Here is a 23316-nt window from a genome sequence, read left to right as displayed (position 1 = left end):
TATTTGTACCTTTATTAGTTCCCTGTTCATGTTGTATTGTAATGTGTTCACATGTCTGTCTTTCCCATTACACTTCAAAGAACTTGGCCCATTCATTCCATCTCTCTAGTGCTAACAACAGTGCTCAATGCACCAGGTTCTGCATAAATGTAATTGAATGAATAGATACATAATTGTACTGGCCAATCATGGAACACAAGAACATTCACAGTCTACTGATAGGGATTGCTTCCTCAGAAGTGTTTTTTCATTCCAATAGATTGGTTTGCCTAATGAAGAAAAAAATACAACCACCACCTTTCTGTCTCACACTAAGCAGGTTTACTGGGCAAATAAGATGCCCACTGGTTAACCCAACCCTGATCAGCATCAAGCTCTCCAAGCCACACATGAGGCAATTCAGATGCCACATTGGAAGATCTGTTTAAAGAAGAAATAGTTTTGTTTACCAGGGTATCTTTCTTGGCCTGGAGTAAAACCATCAGTTAAGTAGGTGTCCACACAGATGTGATTTTCTGTAGAATGAGAAAGTTAACTCAGCATTAACTTTGTATGTCTTTCTTGGCATAATTAAAGGGAGCAAAGCAAAGAACTTGTGAACAATTTGGTGATTTGCTCTCTCTTCTATGTTTTTGCTCTTTGTTTTTATTTTGCTTATTTTATCCTAGGCACACTATTTTCTGATGGGTATTATATGTGGAGCAGGGCCTTCCAGAAAGTAGAAAAGAAGACTAGAAATCATAACTCTTTAATCACACTGTTTCCATAAAGCAGGATTCACCTTATACTGCATGATTTGCACATTGAATACAGCAAAGAACATCTGGATTTTCCAATAATTTCTAAACTTACATGGTTCAATCACAGTGGTGACAGAAGTTGGACCTTGAGTCCTTCTTGTTGGTCAAAAAACGATTCTAACAACACTTTGCCACTTCCGTGATGGATTACTGATTGATTGACAGAGATGCTTTACATTCATGGGATGGGTGTGTGTGCACATATAAACACACTGTAGTCCCTCCTCTCCCTTTCTTAGCAAGATTTTCAGTGACTAAAGAAAGTAGAAGATGGTGGAGCATATTTTGATATGTTCCTACCTTTAACCTTTGGTTCCTTCTGGGCTGCCTATACATTGGCAACAGTTCCCATGCCAATAGGAAATGTGCGGACTAACACTTGATACCAGTTTTGATGCTTTAGTACTAGAGGCTTACCACACAATTCCAGAAGATCTTATAGTGTTAATTTACAGAGCTGTTTAGAAACAAAATACTCTCCTGATTCTTGAATCACACTTCATATCAGCAAGGTGGTATTCTCATCTGAGGGATTAATAATAATCATAATAACAGTAATAAAGGTATGGATCATAGATAAGGATTATTTAGAATGTTGCTTATGCAGTTCATGTATATTATCACATTTAAATGTCTGCAAAAACCCTAAAAATTAGGTCTTATTTAGTAAATTTACTAATAAGCCCATTTTACACAGAGGGAAATTGAAGTAGAATTGCATCAGGTTATGTATCTTATTTTGTAACTGTTATTAATTATCTTTCTAGGCTAGATAAACACTGGGTAATTTCCAAAATTAGCTCTATTCTATTTTTCTATTGATTTTTTTTCTTTGAAAATCAAATTCAGGGGTGATTGCTCACTTTCCAGGGGGTAACCTGTGATCTGACTTTCCATATTTGGCTTTTTACTAAGCAACTGTATAAATTTTTGCTCTTTGCCCTTTTTGAGTGAAAAAGATTCTTGGGTGTCTAAATGTATTACGGTAAAATGGGAAGAGAGAAGAATCAGTAATTTGAAAATGTGTGTGACAACTTTTAACACATTTTCAGTACTGACAAAAGTCTTTAGGTTAATGCCCAATGATTAAGAGGTGAATTTATTGTGGAGAAGACTCTCCATTCTTTGGCTTTACCCTTTTACCAGCATTACTAATAAATAGTTAAATGGATTAATTTGAGATTCCCCTTTTTTCCCTGCGGAGGTGATAATGGGCATTGGAATGACCAGAGGGCAGATAATAGCATAAAGTGAATAGCTTCTGAGAGCGCCTGAAAATAATGGAGAAGTGACTGTGTTATAAATAGGTCAGATTCTCTCCTTTTTAAAATCTATATAATTGCCTGAGTGGTAGACTTTATTGGGTGAAAAAATGTCCCTGAGATGGGCTGGGAAAAGCCGTTCTGCATTGAGAATTTGAAGAAAAGTGCAGTATGTGCTTATACTCATTCACCCTGTTAAATTTGGTTTTTGACCATCGTGTCCTTTTCCCATTGTCTGCTGATGCTCTCATCTCTGCATGTATCAAAGTTGTGCTCAATGAATTCAGGGATTATAAATAAGTCCCTTCAGTTATTATCCTTTCTAATGCCATTCAAATATTATTATTACTGTCTAAATTAAGTGATCTATTTCTTAACTCCTTCAAGTCCCTTTAGGCAGCTAGACCATGGCTACTGTTATTTCTTTGTACTTTACCACCCAATGCCCATCATCTGTTGTGAGGCAGCTGTGGGTGGGGTGGCATAATTTATTCCTGATTTGGGGCAGTCTAGAGGGTCTCATTGATATGAAAGCAGGCTCTGCCCAGGTGTGGGAGCAGTGTGGCCAGCCAGCTCCATGACCACATGAAAACACAAGCTCCCATTGGCTCTGTGGTGATTCTGTGATGGTGTTGTGACAGGAGAAGTCTAGCTGAACTGGTCGGAACCCTGTCATGTGCTGTGTGCATTTTGCAACTGAGAAATGATCAGGCGATGTGAAAAAAAACTAAATATACTGGTGGCTGCCTGGTTTGTCAGGACCACATGCATCTGTAAAGGATCAGCCTGTGACCCACTGGTACTCTTCTCTCTCCGTTCTGAGGGCTGAACGTGTTTGGATTCTCTGCTGGGCTTCAGTGTGCGTTTCAGAATGAGCTAATAATTCTCAACAAAGTCTCACGAAGAGCTCAATTTGTTTTTCTTTATTAAATAAGATCAGTCACCTAGAACCACTACTTTGAGTCATTTCTGATTTCTCCCTTTTATTCATTTTCAGCTTTTCTATCACTAGTTTTATGCATTTAAAAAAAAATTCTGCCCTCTTGCCCTTGGTTTAGTTATGACCATAGTCGTGAAGCCCGTATACCTGTTACCTGCCCTGACCTGCCCATCATAGCTGTTTTACTCTTTCTCACCCTTTACTGGTACTAGTTTCCATTATTTACAAGTGAAGTCTAAACTTCTTAGCTTGACACCTAAGGCTGACGTTTCTATAGATTTCCCTTATCTTCCCAAAGAAAGTTAGTCTTCTTTTTGGAACTAAACTTAGGGTGTGCCTTTACTTTTATGTTTGTCTCCACTCTCTGTGGGCTCACTTAAGGCAAAGGTCATACCTAATAAAGGTTTAAGGAGCGAAATTGAACTCTGGTGTCTGACCCCAACCTACCTCTGTGAAATATACATACAGCACAAGTCTTTGTCTCCCCCTGTGTTTACTGTTTCCCATTAGATTTTAAATATTCGTAAGTTAATTTTAGCAAAGTTTGCACAAATTACTCTCATGTATTTGAATTTTAAAATTATCTACTAGAAAAAGCTTCCTTTGTTCCCTCCTTGGACTCCAGTGAACTCTTGCTTTGAAAACAGGAAGGTGGAACATTCCGATAGCATCATGAGCTCTCTGTTTATATTTGTAAAACCTGTAGTCTTTCCAGGCCTCTAGGCAAGAGCAAATAGAAATAATCAGAGGCATTAGAACTTGATTATGTTGAATTGGATTTCTTATAACCGAGGCTCAATAGCCAAAATTAGTGGAGTAGTAGTTTATACTGGAAGTAATGCTTGCAATATTGCAAAACCATAGACGCTGGCTTGCTGGAATTTTTTGAAGACATTTGAATGTTTTGAAAAGTACAGCAATCACATGCTTTTTATTATCTCCATAATTGTATTATTTTTAAAAGGGAGCTGGATAAAGATGTAGTGGTGGGGGATAGTGGAAAGACCAGGGAGTTGGGACTCAGATGGATTTGAATTCTGGTTCTGCCTTATCCAGCAAAGGTAGCTTGAGCATGTTCCGTTGTCTTTGTGTTGACTTCCTCAAGTTTTAAATAGAGGAAAATTAATACACATCTTATAGGATTGCTGTGACGAATAGATTAGGGGTTGCCTGACACACATTGTACTAGTAAATATTCTTTCCCTTCCCCTTTACCGTCTAAGTTGAAAGTATATGAATGCTGTGGTTTGTAAATGGCAATATTTTCTAGCGTGGGTAAGGCAGTTATGTAATACTGTGTCACTATTTCTCCAAAGGAACTTTTGGGGCAGCAGTGCCTCCTGCCGAGTATCTCCCAAATGTTATTTTTTTCTGGGGGCCAGAAGAGGATACGATAGTCTAGAATAGCCATCACTCTGCCTCAGTTAGGATACTCACTATTGAAGAACTCTTAGAATCACTTCTCTTTCTTGAGAGGAAAAATATCTTTCCAGCAGTTTCATTGTCTCAAAAACTGTGGGCATCATGGATTGTTCAAAGGCATTACCCAAGGAAAGTGCTCTTAAAACAGCTGCCTGCAGAGGAGTCTAGGTTATCAACAGGCAAAAAAGAAGAGTTTTTCTACCAAAGTTCAGCTTGTCACTATAAACACAAAAATAGCAACATTCATAATATATGTAATGGGGACGATGCTATGAGTGTTTCCACTAGTTGAAATTCTTAAGAGCTTCTAAGAATGAACTTTAACTCTTCCATAACCTTAGGGAATGTCTATTAGGAAACAGGTTAACAACAAAACAAAAGGCATTACAAAGCGGGAAACAAAAAAGACAAATCTAGTAAATAATTTCATTGTGGACCATATGGTGGAAAATAGGATGTGATAGAGACACAGTTCATTTAACATGAATGACCAATGCAATTATGATTGACTAATGACTATTTTTCCTTTTTCTGCATAATATCAGTGTCATTCAAAGTTATGAAGGTGTTTTTCCTATCAAAATCCCACAGCCATGCAAAATTGTATTTATAGATTTCTTTTCTGGTGAAAAGGCCTTGTTGTTTTAGTATTCACCTAGATTTCAGTTTAAAAGCTTATCCACAATCCGGAAATACAATGTTAGAAGATAAAGAAGGATCTGTACAACATGATTCTTATTTCCTTTTAACGAATGGATATTAGAGCTCACCCTTGATTTCATTTTTCTTTGTGTGGACATGTTGATTTCCTGGTATAAAATACTCTAGAAATCTGGAAGGTGTTCCATGGGATAATGTAGCATTTCTTTCATTAGCGATTTTTAAAATAACATGAATAATTATCCTGACGGCTTAGCTTAAACTGGGTCTTCTTATGACAAGCATACAAAAAAGCTGGGTTGTCACTGTCCCCTTCTGTTTCACAAGTCTGTATTTCTAAATCAGTAGTGGAATTTCCATGAAAATATATAGCAAGTGGAATCCTGAAAGAAAGGTAATTCTTCACTCTTAAGTGATGGAGAGATTTTTAAGTAATGAAATACAGAGAGAAATCCCTACTTTCATTTAACTGGTAGTTCGGGTTTGATTCTGACTCCACCTATTTATGAGAAGTCCTAAGAAGATGAAGGGACTGAAACTTGAAGCCCCATTTCCTTGTCTCTTCAAAATTAAGAGCATGTTGCTGATGGGGAGGACTGGTAGTTGGTATTTGTGAAATGTGATGAGCAGGACCATTAGAAGGAGTGGAATTGTTTGGAAAAATTAGGAGATGAAGCGGGGGTGGGACAGAAGCTTAAGAAGGGCACAGGCATGCCACGGGTAGAGAGAACCTTCCAGAATCTCTTTTTCTGTGCACAGTAACTCTTACCCTTCTCCAATGGATATTTATTATGAATTTATGAAATAATGACGTTTCTTTTTTCACATCACTCGGTGATTGAACTCTGCAAAGCCCATGTGCTAGCAGCAGAGGTTCCAGTGTCACCTCTACGTGTCCTGTTTAATAGGAAAGGATGGGAAGGACAGTTCCAATGGCCATAGTCCATTCAAACATGACTCCAGGTAGAGGGAATCTCAAGTACTCATGGTGGTTCATTGTTGGAATTAAGTGGACCTGAGTTTGAACACCAGCTCTACTATTACCTGACTATGAAACTTAGGGTAAATTATATATTTTATCTAAACCTATTCTGTAAAATGAATATATAAATATTTTGGGGGATCCTATAAAGATTAAGTGAAATTAGTTACCCAGAATATTATTCACAGCAGGATTTTAGTAGATCGTTGGTTTTTAGTGTGTTTGGCTAATTACCACTGAATCCTAAGTTCTGTAATTAATGCGTGGGTCGCTGCATGGAATCAATGAACACCTACAGTGCTTCTTCCCTGAAATGCCTGAAACATTCATTTCACTTAAGATTGCAGTGGACCCTTATGACGTAACTGATGGTTTAATTTAATTATTGCCAGAGAGAAAGTATCATATAAAGTGAGAAACTTGAAGATGGGAACATGTTTCATGATCCTTTCTACTTTTGTAACTCATGTTATTTTTATTTCTTAAAACTTTCCTTTTGGTTATGTCATCTTACTTTCCTGTATCCTGTAGTATGTAGGGTGTGTGGCATTATCTCTATCTCATAGATTCCCAGAGAGCAAAATGAAATGCTGAAGTTCATGTCCTTTTCTGTTTTCTGTAGCTTTCTACCAAATAGTCATCTTATCAATACCTGATGTCATGAATTGGATAAGCAGTGTGGGATATTGAAAAGATTAGTAGTTTGGTGGGCAGCAGGTTTGAGTTCTAGTTTTTGTGCTTTCTCTAAAAAATCTTTGATGTCTGTCAATCTACTCAACCATCTTGGACCTCAGGTTTCTCATCTGTTCAAGACTGCATAGTTCCAGTAACTCTAACTACCAGAGTCTAGGGAGCCAGCATTAGTGGTTAGGAGCTTGGCTCTGGTTTTGTCTGCTTGGTGTTGCAGATGCCTTCTCTTACTTGCAGCTCTGACACCTTGGCAAGCTACTTAATCTACATAAGCCTTACTTTTCTCATCTGGGGGAATAGCAAAATTAAAACCTGCCATGAGTATTAAATAAGGTAATACATGTGGAGCATTTAGCATAGTACCTAGTGGAGATATGCACTCAATAAGTATTGACTCATCTTCCAACACAGTTTATTCAAAATATAAGCTAAGTATAGCTGATGTTTTTAGAAAGCAGTAGACATTAAGTGCCCCTGTAGTACTGAGGCATGCCCTTCAAAGCTATTGAGGCAGCTGATCACAAGGGAGCATCATACAGGCCTCTTCAAAGAGAGAGGCAGTTCCTCCGGCTTCCTCTAGGAGCTCACCAAATGTTTGACAATGATAATGATGATTGACATAGCTTGGGATTTCCTGGTGCAGACGGATAAGACACAGAGACCTTTTGGTTTATGGCAGGATTTGGAAGGCGGATTGTGAAACCTTTGGTATGACAGAACTATTCCAGAAATCCTTCCAAGAGGCCTAAACTGCTATAACTAATGTGCCTTGTTCTTCCTGGATCTGATGCTTCTGCCAGTGTATTAAGTCTCTGAAAAATTTACCAGCCTAACCTCCCAGATCTAGTTTTAGATGGCGGAAGGGATAATGACATTTTTTTTTTTATACAGTGCTCAATATATGACTCTCACATTAAATTTTAACTATGGTGTTTTGAAAATCGAACACTTTCAGGCATAACAGATGTGGTGAATAAGGTAGGGGATACTTAGAAAGCATCCACCTCCCACCTGTTGGCTCTATTCTGTTGATTTGGGTAAGACTGTCTGGTAGCTGCATTAGTCATTGTTATGAAATGCACATCTGCTCTCCCTTGTAGCATTCAGACAGAGCAAAAGGATGCAGTGGACAGTGCAGCAATAAAGGTTTATTGGCCAAGAAACATGAAATCAGGACAAGATGTGATGAGAAAGTATTTTCAGAATGCAGAGTATTTCGCAACAGACAACTTTTAAATAATATCCAGTGATTCACGTGCTGTCCTTCCATCTCCCGCCCTCCCTCTCTTTCTCTTTCTCTCTCTCTCTCTCCAAGAACTTTGCCACTGAGATCATCTAAGGCTCTCCTTGTTGAACCCCTTGGGTCTACGGCTCTCTAGTTCACATTTTATCCTCAGATTCCATCACTGATCAGGTATAAAATAGGGGTTCAGCAAATATTTGTGGAAGGAAAGAGTGAGAGGAGGAAAAGGGAAGAAAACATTGAGGGGGAAGGAAAAAAAGGAAGATTTCAGCTTACCAACAATAAGTGATTATAAATAGTGGGGTGGTTCTGCACTGTGATTTTGGGAAGGGATAGAACCTTTTTGTCCTGCTGAAGAAATGGCATAACCTTTTTGTCCTGCTGAAGAAATGGCATAATGGATGACTTTCGAGTTCATTAGAGGTCTCCCTTATTCTTGACAACAGTTGTCCAAATCACCATAAGAACAGAATAGATTCAGTTTTATGTATTAACATATAGGGTAAGGCAGATACTTTTCAAATGTGATTCTGAGGGGATTTAAATTTGACAGAGAATGTCATCAGGAATAGAAAGCCAAGCCTCCCTTCTCTTTTAATTGTCCTTTAAAAGAAAGGGGAATGCATTTTATTTTATTCCTTTCCAAAGCATTTATGAGAGAGCCTCATTACACTCCACAGGACACTGCGTATATTTAAGTAAAAAGAGATTCATGATTGAGCCAGCAATCAACAAATATTTATTGATGTCCCAAATACTGTACCAGAAAGTTCCAAATGCTATTTTGGTGGTCTTAGAGGGATTTAATAAATGGTCATCTTGCAAAAAAAGACATTGCAGAAGACTTTGTCCATAAGCAATCATGGCTACAAAATGCCACTCCTACAGACTGGACAGGTTATGTGCCTTGTTTCCTGACATATTAGTGCACCTAAGAAAGACAATCAAGATAAACATTTTAATTTTTCATTTGTTTTTGAAGTTTTCCAGTGGTGTGTAAATGTCTCACACCACTGAGAGGTCTGCAGTCATTACCATTCTGACAGGTCCCATCAGACCACATTTGTGTGGTTTGGATACCTGCTTTGAATCCTCCACCCCTTTCCTTAACTGAAACCTGGATTTCCAGCTAAAGCACACAATGAACTCAGCTCATCTGGTAGAGCTGAGAATCGTTCCCTCTTACAATTGTGGCATTTCCATTAGATCCATTATTTGTAAAATTTCATTTGTCAGCTCTGACCAAAATAGTTAGCAGTATGAATATGAGTGTTGTGTTTCGCCTGATCCAAGGAATGATTATGTCTCTTTAGCCATTCTGTTCTGAATGTAAAAATAGAGAGCTGCTGCTCTGAATTTCAGTAAACTTGGCTTGGTTAAGAGAAGAGTTCTGTCGCTACAGGATGCCCGTTAAGGTCTGATTCTGCAGTCCTTTTCCTCTGAAGGTGGTCTGCTGTCCAGCAGTGTCAGAGGAAGCCCTCTGTCATATGCCAGCATCATATGCCCTCACCCCTTGGGTGTATACATTGCACCCCTCAGAAAGCTCTGATGTGGAGAAAAGACCTATAACATCGTCTAATAATGTCTGTCTAATGGAGATAGGCATCATTCTGGTGATGTCATTTCGGTCCTTAGAGACTTGCAGGTTAGAAATTTGATTTTACTCTTTGTGTAGAAGCTATCTTTATTGAAAGGGAAAGATGAAAAGTCTACAGGTGGCAAGATATTGAAGGCTTTTCACATCAGTAGATTTGGATCCTGATGTAAGTAGATCTGGCCAGAGGAGGTTGGCTGCCCTAATAATCTTGCTAAACTTTCAGAAATGAACTAGTCAGTATGTCAGAATATGCACACATTCCTACAAGATGCTGCAGGTCAGCCACATAACTATTTCTTGCCTATCCAAAATCTTTGGATCTGGTAAGGAGAGAAGAAAATGGGAAGAAAACCAGCTAGTAAAAACTAGAAAAGAAGTAACTGTTAAAACTTTAAACAGTTATAGGAAGAAGTAAACATTAAGATGTATATGTTTTTATTTTCTAGCAGTAAAATGTTGATCCAATATGGATAGAAAACATATAATTAAGAAATTTACTATTAAGTTGATAAATTCAGTCTTGTGAATATAGACATTTTGTACATACACAAAAACTGTCTGAAATATACACTTGGTTCTCCTAAAATTCAGTCAGAGTAATAATAATAAGCATGCTGTCTGAACATTTACTTTTTTTTAAGGTTTGGTATATTCCACGGACAATTTTATAGATTTCATCTGCAGTCATCACCATTCTGAGACGTTGCCCCTTGGGTTGTTGAAAATTAAGCATACCAGGGATACGTGCAGCCATTTCTTTGGTAGGAGCTATGCTTTAGATATTTAGCTTACCTTTTCATAAGCACCATCCTATATCGCAAATATCCTGCTTTCTTTCTCTAAATATTTCATACAAGTGGTGGTGTATTAATTCCAAAAGATAAGTGATAACATTTTACTGCTAAAAATCTTTTATCTTTAAAAATGAAATCATAGCCTGAGCTGGGTCTGGGAACCCCCCAGTGCCTTGGAGAGAATCTATTTGCAACCCAGTAATGTTGCATGTGCTCTACTCTGCAGGGTGCTCTTGTACCAAGGGCAGTGGTAGAAAATGGTTCAGCTTGTTCTGGAGCCAGGCTCTTTCAGTTCAAATCCATCTCTTCCTTGTACTCTTTTGCCTTAGGCAAGTTTCTTGTCTCTTTGTCCCTCAGTTTTCTCAACTACAGCATAGAGACAATGTCTCCCTTACAAAGTTGTTGAGGGGAGTAAATGACTTAATACATAGGATGTGCTCAGAACAGATCATGGGACACAGTATGTGCACATTAAGGATTAACTGTTGCTGTTAGTTATAAATAGTGCTTTGCTAGCACACTTTCTGTACCATTTGTAATTGATCTAGAAAGCAACTTTGTGAACTCTCCCTGTTTTATCAATGACAAATCCAAAACACACAGACCCCCTTACACAGTTGGAAGCTTAGAGCCCTGACTAATTTGCGGTGTTCTTTTCTAAAGGGTGTTTTTATCAGGTATGTATGTTACCAATGTACAGATGCTCTGAGAATGGAACTCATATCATATTCATCTTATAATACGTCCAAAGCTCCTAACTGTGTATTGCATGAAGTGATGGATAAAATCTGCTTGAACTACCTCTTCCCAAAGTTTACGTTATGGATATTAGGTTTTAAGAGTAGGGTACCTAGATTTCCCAAAAGGAGACTGACTAGGTGATATCCCTACACAGACCACAGAGTATAAAAACAAAAGCAAGACAAATGAAGACACTTCTCAGAACTATTTTATGTCTAGCACTAGTGCATGTTAGAAAGACAATGATTGTAGAAATAGTTAACAAGGGACCCTTTCTAGGAAATGAAGCAGGAGATGGACTTATGTAGAAAGTGTGTCTCACGATATTCTAAGCACAGAGCACAAGAATAACAAAGCCTCTGTGAAGTCTGTTTTGCTCTTGGAATATATATGTCCTGTGTGTATGTGTGTGTGTGTGCACGTGTGTGTGTGCACGTGTGTGTGTGTGTGTGTGTGTGTGTGTGTGTGTGTGTGTGTGTGTGTGTGTTTGGCTTATGATACTGTAATTTTGTAAGCCCAACAAGAGGTAAAAGGCTCTCATTTGCCCCCAGAGTTATATTCAAGTTTTATGGGAAATTTGTGTTTTCACCCTGCAACTTTATCTTTGCATCAAAAATTAGTTTAAAAATAAGTAAATGAGAACAAACAGAAAAAGCAAACTGAGTAAGTAGGGGGGAATGGGACTGGACTGGTTGCTTAGCTGATTTAGAATGAGAAGTAAAGCAAGGGCTGATGTTCCCGGATAAATGTCGATATGCATTATTAAATGAACCACTGGTAAAATATAGACTGTCAGAAGCATTTTTCTTCTGGAGACATGGGGAGAATTGAAATGCACTTTCAAAGGAGATGTCATCTCTCTCAGTGTTTCTTCAGTCATTTCCTGTTTGAAGCTTTAATTACGGCGCTCCTTGCTACTTAATGCTTTTGGTTTAAAATCACATCTCAAAAGGGAAGGGAAGAGGCGATTGCTCAGATGGACTGCAGCCATAGCATCGGCATCAAAGAGGTGTTTATTCACTGGGGACTTCCCACTACGTGATTCCTTTCCGATCAACATTTTGTTTTTCCAGTGCTTTGGTATCATGCAAATTGGACATAATGTTTCTTTAGAGAGATTGCTGCAATACTGCTATTGCCAGAACAGATAATAACCTTTGGGATATAATATATTCAGAAATAAAGGAAGTAGTTATTCTCATTTCCTTCTGTGAATGGGGTAATGCGGGTGGCTAGTGGCTTCCTAAGATTATAGTATCCTATTAAAGAGACCTGTATTTAATATATATATATATTTTATATATAATATTTATATTATTTATATATATATATATAAAAATAAAGGTATATATTTATATATATATATATATACCTAATATATATATATATCCAGATAAATATACATATAAGCACATGCATACACATAGATATGTACATATATACACACACATATATACAATTGTCATAGTTACTCATGCTGGGGAATTTGTTATTCAGCCTGGTCAACACATATTTTCTGAAAAGATACTCAGCCCAGGGGTGCAGAGGTTCGGAGGACTCAGCCCTGTCTCAGGTTGCTCATGGTGGAGTGGTGGACAGGCATAAGCTGTGATGGTCAGGTGCATGCAGCAGCTTGGAGCAGAGTGGAAGTGAAGTTCATTTCCCCTCTGGGACCCTGGGAAGGCTTCACAAGGAAGTGACTTTTGAGCTGATGATATTTGCTGAAAGGACAGGGATTAACTAAGCAGATAAGCAGAAAAAATTCTTACCAGGAGCAGTAAGGACAATTGACCCTTGAAGCACACACAGTTTAGGGGGGCTAACACCTGCATGAAAATCCATGTAACTTTTGATTCCCCAAAACTTAGATAATAGAGTACTGTTGATTTTATGGTAGTAAATGATAAAATAAACTAAGATCTACATCTGTTTTATGTATTAATGACACACCTTTTATTTTTATATTAAGGTACCATTGATATACACTCTTATGAAGATTTCACATGAAAAACATTTTGGTTACTATATTCACCCCCACTATCAAGTCCATCCCCACACCCCACTGAAGTCACTGTCCATCAGTGTAGTAAGATGATACAGAGTCACTAGTTGTCTTTTCTGTGCTACACTGTCTTCCCTGTGACCCCCCACACCATGTGTACTAATCATAATACCCCTCAATCCCCTTCTCCCTCCCTCCTCATCCTCCCTCCCCCACCCCTCCCCTTTGGTAACCACTAGTTCATTCTTGGAGTCTGTGAGTCTGCTGCTGTTTTGTTCCTTCTGTTTTGCTTCATTGTTATACTCCACAAATGAGGGAAATCATTTGGTACTTGCATGACATACCTTTTCATATTTTTTTTTTAGTATTTCTAGTTTCCAAGGTTTGTCTGCTAGTTTTTAAAATTGTTGTAAATCTTCAAAATATTTTCCAATATGTTTATTAAAAAAAATCTATGTGTAAGTGGACATGAACAGTTCAGACCATGTTGTTTAAGGATCAACTGTGATCACTTTGGGGTTAAATTTACACCAAAATGAATGTGAGCTTTTTATTTACAAATAATTCTGATGTTCTGAGTGCACTGTTCCCACTACCCAGAGCAAGGGAGTCAGGGGCTGAACCCAGTTGGTCCTAGTAAGGATTATATGTGATATGTAATATATATAGATATACATATATAAGTTGTTTATAAAGCCCTTTACATTTTTTTCTTTTTAATCTCAGAGCAGCTCAGCAAGTTAGATAAATAGAATCATTATTTTTCAGGTGGGGAAAGAGAGGCTCACAGAAGTGGTATCACTTGCATGGAGTGACGTAGCTCGGTTTCTTTCCAGTGATGTGCTTGGACTCATCCTACTTACCCAGGTCTGTGCTGCCCATCGCCCTCCTGAGGTCCCAGGTCCCAGGTTAGAGCTCTGACCTCAGGATCCACCGGCATCAGCAGCATTTAGCCAGTGGCTTTCCTTGGTCTTTCTCCATCACTCTTCATTCAAGTCCGATGGGTGAGGCTTTTTTATCTGTCTCAGAAAGCCCAAAGGCTTTGAACAAAAATGTTGACTTTCTCAACGGTCTGCCAGATCAGTCCCTTCTCCTCCCAGGAATTGAGATGAATCTCTTAATGCTGTGTCCTCACTTCCCTATCTCAAAGTGTTTCTGCCAAAAAGACCTTGTCTGTCCCAGCTCTGACTCTTCAGGGAGGGGCAGGCTTATTTATGTATTTTCAAATTTTTTGCTTGTTTTAAAGTTTTACTGGGATTCATATGTACCCAGGTGGAACAATTCTGTCTTTGCTCATTTTTATAGGTGAGACATTGTGAACATAAAATGAATTGAAACTAAGTCTGGAGTCTGGACGTATTGAAAAGAAAAATCTCCTAAGCTCTCAGAATAAGAAATGATAAAGCACACACACACACACACACACACACACACACACACACACACACACACAAGGATTGACTCCTAACAAAGACAGTCTTCACATGTAGAATCCATGCTATGTGACAAGGAATTTATAACAGCTGAAAAAAAGTTGTTGCTAAGAAGAAAATTGAAAGGTGCTATGTACCAATGTGTCTAGTTTTCCTCTTTTCATGTTTGGGACTCTCATGAGAAATTTTTCAAAAATCAATGAAGAATGTCCTTTTCTCTCCTATTTCCCTACAATGAAGATCTTTTTGACTAAGAAAAAATGGAGAAGAGCAATTACTCTGTTAGTTTAATTACTCTCCTAATTATAACGATAACCTTGTCACATTATCATAATTCCCCAAATAGAAAATGCAAGCTCCAAACTGCTCCAATATTTGATAATTTTACCTTGTTAATGGCTCACTGTCAGTGCACAGAACACTAAATTTTTCTGCTGCATCTTTCTATTATGGTGTATATATTTTTTGCCTCAAATATGATATTACATTCTGTACTTGTTTGTGTTCCACCACCCCATGATTTGAATGCAGCTTTTTAACAGCTCCTCAGAGTTTCCGAAGCTATCTCCTGAGCAGTACGTAATTCTCTGCGGGCTTGATGGTAATGGTTGCTGTACATGTGTCTGGAGAAAGGAGAGCACAGTCTGGGGTGAGAAAGTAGCTATTTATCAAGGTATCTTACAATCTCGGTTTATGCTGTTGTAAAATGTTCCCAGGCATGTTCTGTGAGATTATACCCACTGGAAATTTGTCAGCCATTGTCAACCTACTGTAAGGAATAAGGACATGTATTATTCTAGTCAACTTAATTTTTATTCTGTATTTTTTTGCCTTCATTTTCAAAGAGCCTGACTAGCAGGGACACTTGCTTAATGGTGCCATCTGTTAGATTATGAATTGTGCAGAAGGAGTGCAGGAAATATGGTAGAACACTTGCAGAACCCTGGCAGGTAGCCTACAAGGCATCCTGATGCATGGCTCTTGCCTGTCTGGACATTCTCCCTCCATTATTATAGCAGGTGATACTGTTGACAACCAGCAGAGTTAAGAATGGCTGCCTTGTCTACAATGATAAAGTCCGAGTGAGATAAAATAGAATCGTACCAGAAGCCTTTCCAAATACAATGGTAAATTTCTGTTATTTTAAAATGCATAATAATGTGGCCCTGAAAATCATGAGTTCTTTAGACAGATCCAGCCTTTGGTAAAATTATGAAATTGTGACTGTTGTCTTTGTATTGTGGTGTTGTTTGTTTTTAATGCCCCTAAAATTCCAGAGTTCCCCATCCTCACTTCTAAAGGACACTTCAGTTACCATATCCCTCTTTTGTCCTCAAGCTCTTTCCAGTAAAACTAGTCTCAAGATAAGGTGGAAACTCATTCCCACTATAGTGAATATGACTTGACACCAGTGTTAAATTTTTCTTTTCTGGAAGCATTTACATTTTAAAATTATGAGTAGAGCGTTGGATTAAATGCAAGTAGTTTCTGAAATGGAATGTTTGGGAGGCACTGAACATGCTGGGAAGAATGCTCATGGGAGGAAAGGCATTATTTATTTTTGAAAGTTCACAACATACCTTGTCAACATCTTAAGTCCCTCTGACTTACTCATTTTTCCAAAAGGTTATTTCAAAAGACACAGACATTTCTAGAGTTCAAACCCAAAGTCACTGGAATGTTATTTAAAAAAATTTTAATTCTTCTAATGATTCCTGGATTTTCCATGGAGGATGTGTGGCAGTTAGCATCAAGAAGACCAAGTTTGAGTGCAATCTCACCCACTTTTCAGACTGTAAGGACATAATGCAGGTTATTTGACTTTCTGGAAGCACAGTTCCCTCCTCTGTAAACTGAGGTTAATAATACCATCATGGACTTGGTTTGAGGAGCAGATAAGATGAGAAGTCTTGGAGAGGGGGAGAGAGTAGATGGGTGTATAATGTTAGCAACTTAATACTCGTCCTTTTACTCCATCTTTCTTTGAGTTCAGATGCAAGGTCTCTAACATATTTTGTAATTGTCCTAAAGATGATGATGCTCATGGGCATCAATTCTTTTCCTGTTCTTTAGGACATTCTTCAGGGAACAACAGTTCAATAACAGGAAAGAATGCCATCACGCGATAGCATCAGCATCTTCAAAATGAAATCTATTGATGGTTGACCAATATAAACAACACAGAACATAACTGGTCAGAATGGCCCAGGGGAAATAGCCCAGTGAAATAAGACAAAGGAAATTTTATACCGTGAGGGAAAATCAATGGACTGTAACAGAACCCTGAAAGAAAGGCAAAGATCTTGAGTCCCAGAGACCTAGAAGGCATTGAGAAGCCATGTGGACTAGAACCTGGGCATTCTGTTCTGATTTTCCAAGACTGTTTCACAGTGTTAAATATAAAGATAAATAATAAATAAATGTATTTTTTTTCAAATCTATTTTTTTCTTACATAAAGTTAGACATCCAGAAGCATCTATAGGACATTCACTCCTTAAAAGAAAGACATGTCATTTTTTGAAAGTTACAGTTTTCTAAACACTGTTGCCTTACTCAATTTAATCATTGCAGAAGCCTTAAGAAGTAGTAATGATCACAGTTGGCCCAAGTAATGTCACAGTTACCCCTGTCACCAGGGCCACACATCCAGAAAGTGATGAAACTGGAATGGGACCAGCAGTATCTGACTCCAAAATGTAGGCTATTTAACAAATACCAGATAAATTGAACATCTCCCTATACCACCACCCCACACTTTGTGACTAACATGGTTCAGAGATATTATTTCCAAACCCCAATACTTTAGTGATCTTGGGAAAGAAAAATGATGACAACTTCTTTCTCAAAAAATGTGAAATGTTGCCTCCCAGGTAGAGAGCATGGATGTGTCTGGTATTTATCCGTAACATAATAGATGATAGTTGACTGTAAATCTCAATGAAGATACTGGAGTTAAAAGGGAGATAGCACTGATACATGTAATATTCCCAGCATGTAAAGATCCTTCAAATAAGGTAGAGCTAGGTGTGACACTTGAATGGCCAACCTGAAGTCAGGGCATTGATCCTTTTCTGTAAGATGATTTTTATCAAAGAAGTATAGAGCAGGCAGTGGGGGTAGCGGGTTCTTCAGTACCTTATTTTCAGCATTTACATGGCAGAAAACCAAAATGGCACTTGGCTTCCTACGGTTGTCCACCTATACATAGAGTTTATAGCCAAATGGCATTTGTTTTTCATGTTTCATGAAATTGATTTGGCCAATGACTATATATTACTTGAGTTGGATGGGTAGGTTTAGAAGCAAACCTTGGTGATCTTTTTAACCCTTAAGGTGAATAGCAATTTGAGAGTGCTAAAAGCAACACTGATTTCCTTCATTTTAGTACAAATAAATTGTCTGAGAGAAACAGGATAATCAAAAATCGAACAAACACAAACTATCACTAACAACCTGAGTTTGACATGATTAGCTAAGTAAAAGCCTAGATCATCTTCCCTCCATTAAATCAACCAAGACTATTCTAAATTTATCTTTGGAGGATCTATGTGAAGACGTTCTGACTATGGCAAAAAAGGGGCTAGTTTTCTAAATATGCCACCAGATTCGCAGATAACAAAGTATTTGAAAGTAAGGCTCTATTTCCTATGCCTTTTGTAGACCATAGAAAACCATTTTCTATGTCTTTTGTAGACATGGGTAACACTATTAGAGAAAAATACTACTCTACCTATCCTGATTGAAACAAATGATACGTAATTTAACGTAATAGTTCTTAAATGGTGCGGCTCTCATCATCTGCGAATCGGCTTCATCGTCTGTATCATGAGGATTATAATAGCACTGATCTCAAAGGATTTTTTTGTAGTGATCAGATGTGAGACTGTACCTAAAAGTAATTTGCAAGATGAAGAATGTTATTCATGTGTAGGTCCTTGCAGTGATTATTACTCTGATTCTATAGGATAGTTCGTGCATTAAGGCACACTTCATGTGGTATTTCTCATCATATCTTAAGTTTGTATAATAATGAGCAATTTAAATGTATTTCCTTCGGTCTCACTAAATTACTATCGCCTATTGCCTGTAGAGGCATGCATTAGTTCTCAGTTTCTTGTATGGCCATGAATTATTGCAATCCTGGTCTTAATCAAAAAGCAAACCTCCTAATCTTATAATTAATGAAGTCATTGGGATTTTAAAATATTGCTTCCTCAATAGTAAAGAGAATTCAAACTCTGGTCATTTCAGACTAAGAAGATAAGATGTTTATCATATGATCACTGGATTTATCTTGTCTCTGTCATACCATATCTATGACAGCAAGAAAAGAGTAGTGGAATTATGAACTATGCCAGTCTTAGGAACAGAATTTATAAGATACTGTATAGAACCATCAAGGTACAAAGCCACAGAAATCCAGAAGTTATTTCGATCTTAGGAAAAAGTGAATGAAATATCCTAATTGAAAAACTGTTTTTTTGTTTTGTTTGTTTTTTTTCAAGATGGGGGTAATGAAAATCTTCCTGCCCCAAATGGCATGCAGTCTGGGGTGTCATATATTATTTTTGCATAGGCAGAGTGATATTAATACCTTAGTCTATGGAGTCATAAAAATAGCTTTTGTCATAATATCTCTTGTGTGCTGTTACTTTTCTCATAAGAAATCTGTCACATTCATTTTAAGTTACTTCAGGCATATGAGACAAGTGGATTCTGCAGTTGTTTTAATGGGCTGAGTATAAAAATAATGACCTTGGTGGAACTATTCAGAATGTTATGTAGCATCTGGAACCCTGATAATTTCTTAATCTTATTAATAGAAATATCACCAGCTCTCTAATCATGCCTGGCTAGTGACCAAATGTATATATTTTTTTAATTTTCAAACGATTTTAGCAACCAAATGCATGGAGATGTATTAAGATGTATATGCTTGAGAGTCCTTGTGCTCAGGTTATTGGTTTTAAAATACAGGTTGTTAGCTTTTGAAAAAAGAGTAGCTATTTGGGTTGTCATGCTTAAAAGACACTTGGAAATAGCATAAAAACGCTCCTAGATTGAAAGGGCTGTTGCAAGTCGTGAGGGAAAATGCGCTTGATGTGACACTGATGTATTCGTACCTATTGAATCCTTGGGGCCTTGGGAAGGTTTAGAACCTGTAATGGAATTTATTACAAAGTGCCTACCAACAGGCCATATCTTAAGGGAGAAAAGCCATTTCTTTGTTAATCCTCCAGAGAGATACTTCCCTGTAAGGGAGTGCTTTCAGGAGAGGATGAATAAGAGCAAACTGCACCAATTTTTGTAAGATTCTCCCCTGCCCCCAATCATTAGAATAAGAAAGATGGGTCTTTGCCCTCTGACAAATCTAGGCCATGCTGACAGATAAATTAGAATATAAAAGAACAATTGAGGGAAATATGCAAATGCTATGATGGCAGCCACAGCAGTTTTCTCATAAATTACCCTGAAGATTCTTACAGTGGAGACTGAAGGACAGACTAGGATCTACCTTGATGGAGATCCACCCACTCCATACTAGCTCTTGCCTATCTACTCTGGTTGAGGGTCTTAAAAAGTGCACATGAGCCAGCAAGCAATAGTTTCTATATGTGGTAGAGGGGAAAAAAAATCACAGTGTTGTGGCCTGAGGGACCCAGATGGACCATGTGTGCACAGGCCAGGAAGATGGTATTCACTGGGTGATTGGTGAGTATGATTGTGGAAACTTACAAGGAAGTGTTTCACTGAGAAACAAATCTAACACATTACTCCATTCAAGGCTGAAGTCAGGGGCTCTTCTCCAAGAATAAAAGGTTTCATAAAGGAATCCAGAGGATCTTGATTTTTTTAGCCCATTTTTATCCCAAGATAATGCTTGGGAAATTCCCAAGTCTATTCCTAAAGGAGCCATCCTTGCCCTTCCTGTGAATGTTCTTGTGTGTGCCTGTGTGTTCGTGTGTGTGTGTGTGTGTGTGTGTGTGTGTGTGTGTGTGCACGTGCGTGTAAGAAAGATGGAAAATTCTGCTGCTATTTTGGTGAAACATTTTGGAAAATGCAATGTTTGGTATTGTTCAGCAGTTGATTCACATATTATGGCAGAATACACAGGGCTTATCTTATATTCCTACTTCTGTTGCACAGAAAGAAAATACAATCTGGTGGATGAAAAATAGTCTCAGTATTGGGTACTAGCGAACGTTTAGAATGAATGAAAAGGAACATATTCCTTCTATGTAACAGTCTCCCAGGAATGAAGTGATGAGCATAAATACTTTACAGTTTGGTCATTTGTGAATTAGTCATGATGAAAAAACAAGTCCTTTTTTTCTCTCTTCAAATATTTAGGCATTTATTCTTAAAGTTTTATCTGTAATAATTACTAGAAAACAGTATAAAATAGAATGTACTAAAGTTTCTTGGTGGGGAGCTGTTAAAGAGTATTAGATGTCTGACTTTTGGTTTGTAATAACTCAAAATATGCTGAATAGTGCTTTACTTCAAAGTTAACATTCATAGCCTTAAAAATATTAATCTTTTTTATGCATGCTTACTTAACTAGAGCTGTGTCTTATTTCTAAATCTTAGTTCCTTGTTTATAAATTTGGAAATTCTGTCATTATGCTATTGCCTAAGTACTTAAGGAATGTAATTCTAGTATTTAAACCCAGAACTCTTCATTACCATGGTGTTTTAGCATTTTTTAGGGCACTTAAATTTTTTTTTTTTTGGCACATGTGGTAAATTGGATATTATATTGTCTTGTTTAGCTAAGGTGTTTTATTTTTTATATGTTACCTGTGCTGTGTATCAGTAAAAATTGTTTTTATGCCTTTGAGTTATCTTGCATATTTCTCCTGGGCACTTCCCTTCCAGTCATCTTTGCAAATCTGAAAATTTCAGGTCGGCTTCAGGTATCCCTGCAGACTCTTCTCGGAGGTCTGCAGAAGTCCTTTTTTTCTGCCAGAGGGAGAAGAATACAGTGCAGAACTTTCAAATAGTATTAATGTTTTTGTGGTGACGAAAAAGTAATGAAAATAGTTCCCACATGTCAGACAAAATTTCTTATGATTCAACTAGTGTTGTTGAAAATTGGTGGAAGGACATATCTATTGGAACCTATTTAAATGAAAAACATGGTGTTACTTGTGCTCAGTGGTTACTGATTTCAAAGGAGCTGGGGCTGGGGGAGGGAGCAGGGTATGTGTGTAAACTCATCTATACATTGGGACCAGGGTAGTATAGTTGAGCTTTGAAGAAGTGATTAGGATCATCCAGTTCAGCTTACATTTGACCTGTCTCTTCAGAACCCTGTGGGCACCTGGACAGCATCCTGAACATCACAGTGTGCCCATCACTGGCATGGTGCCGGCACATAACAGAAATGCCAGAAGTATTTGGAACCTCTAAGCTTCCTTGTACACACTTCCTCTGTGAGACCAAATGAGGCTTTCTAGGAAAATGTACACTGTCTGTGTTTGTCTTCTGTGTTTGCCCTGTTGCCATATTATGTGAATTAAGAGCATGGATTCTGGAGCCAGACTGCCTGGGCTCAGACCTCTGCCACTTACTTATTTAGGAGCTTGGGCAAGTTCCTCAACATTCTGCCTCAGGATCTTTCTGTGCACTCTGCAGAGAGCCACAGTAGCTACTCATAGGGTAGTTGTGAGGATTGAATGAGTTCATATATTTAAAGGGCTTAGCCTGGAGACTAGCACAGAATAAATAGTTTACAAGTGAATTTTGATTTCCTATAGAGATCAGAGGAATGTTTAGGTCGGTAGATTTCTACTAACAGCATGCCTTACCCTCCACCCAGCAGGTGATCTCCAGTCTCCTACAGAACCATCAGCAAGGAAACTTACTTTGGGAAATTAGCCATCCCTCTTCTCCTTGATAGGACCCTGGAGAATCTTACTGCCTTGAATATGCCCATAAAGGGCCAAATAAGGATAAGGGAGCAGAAGGGTGATAGGCACTGCCTCTGTTCATAGAGCCTTGCTGATTACAGGGAAGAAGGGTGCTAGGGGAAGAATATGGGCTTTTGAGGCAGAGCACAGGGTTGTTCTAGCTTGGGTCTTGGTGAGTCACTCAGTTTCTCGCTGAAAAAGAAGAGTGAATACACCTTGCATGAGAGGATTATTATAATGGAATGACACTGAAATTAAGAGGGGTTGGAAAACCTTAATGATCATGTGTGAGGCATTAGTACCAAGCCAACGGTCATTGCTAGGTATATTTTCAAATGAGTTTAATTTCCCATCTGTTATCCAATGTAGATGGGGATTTTCTTTAAAAATGTGCTCACATTCAGGAGTAGCCCTGGGACAAACAGCACAAATGAGAGTAATTGAGTTTCACATTCAGTTTACCTGCTGTTTCTTTTGTCTCATCTTCTTTGACTCCATGAACTTCCTCAGGGGTCCAGTGCTCCAATCCTGCCTCTCCCTCTGCCCAGTTAGTGAGGCCACCTTCCCATGGAGCCCCACCTTGGCCACTCTTTCTTTCCTATTCTTGGTATCTTTACCTTTGCCTTCTCAGTTACCTAACCTTTTGAAACTTAGTTTCCCTGTAGTTGCAGCAGATGTTCCTAACCTCAAAGGTCAATGGACATGGTACGCAAGCATCTAGCACAGTGCCTGGCATATATTACCACCTTTCCATACTTTCCATCTCTCCTCTCCCTTGATCTCCTTCCTATTCTCTTAAGGATTTGCAAGTTAGTCTATCTTTAATCTTAGAAATT

General features: G+C 38.1%; 1 protein-coding gene across 4 annotated transcripts in view; it reads left to right on the top strand.

Annotated features, from left to right (window-relative positions):
* FLRT2 (fibronectin leucine rich transmembrane protein 2) overlaps window positions 1–23316 on the top strand; it is a 216717-nt gene that overhangs the window by 13824 nt on the left and 179577 nt on the right. Inside the window, exon 2 of one of the 4 annotated variants that reach the window (XR_008992426.1) lies at window positions 13902–14390. The exons of the other annotated variants lie outside the window; for them this stretch is intronic. The gene's annotated coding sequence lies outside the window, so the exon portion shown is untranslated. Of the gene's footprint in view, window positions 1–13901; window positions 14391–23316 lie in introns of those variants that run through there. 4 annotated transcript variants of the gene reach the window in all.

The sequence above is a fragment of the Manis pentadactyla genome, chromosome 11, assembly GCF_030020395.1.
Source record: "Manis pentadactyla isolate mManPen7 chromosome 11, mManPen7.hap1, whole genome shotgun sequence".
Lineage (NCBI taxonomy): Eukaryota > Metazoa > Chordata > Mammalia > Pholidota > Manidae > Manis > Manis pentadactyla.
The sequence above is the reverse complement of the archived record's forward strand: the minus strand, read 5'-3'. Positions and strand labels throughout refer to the sequence as shown.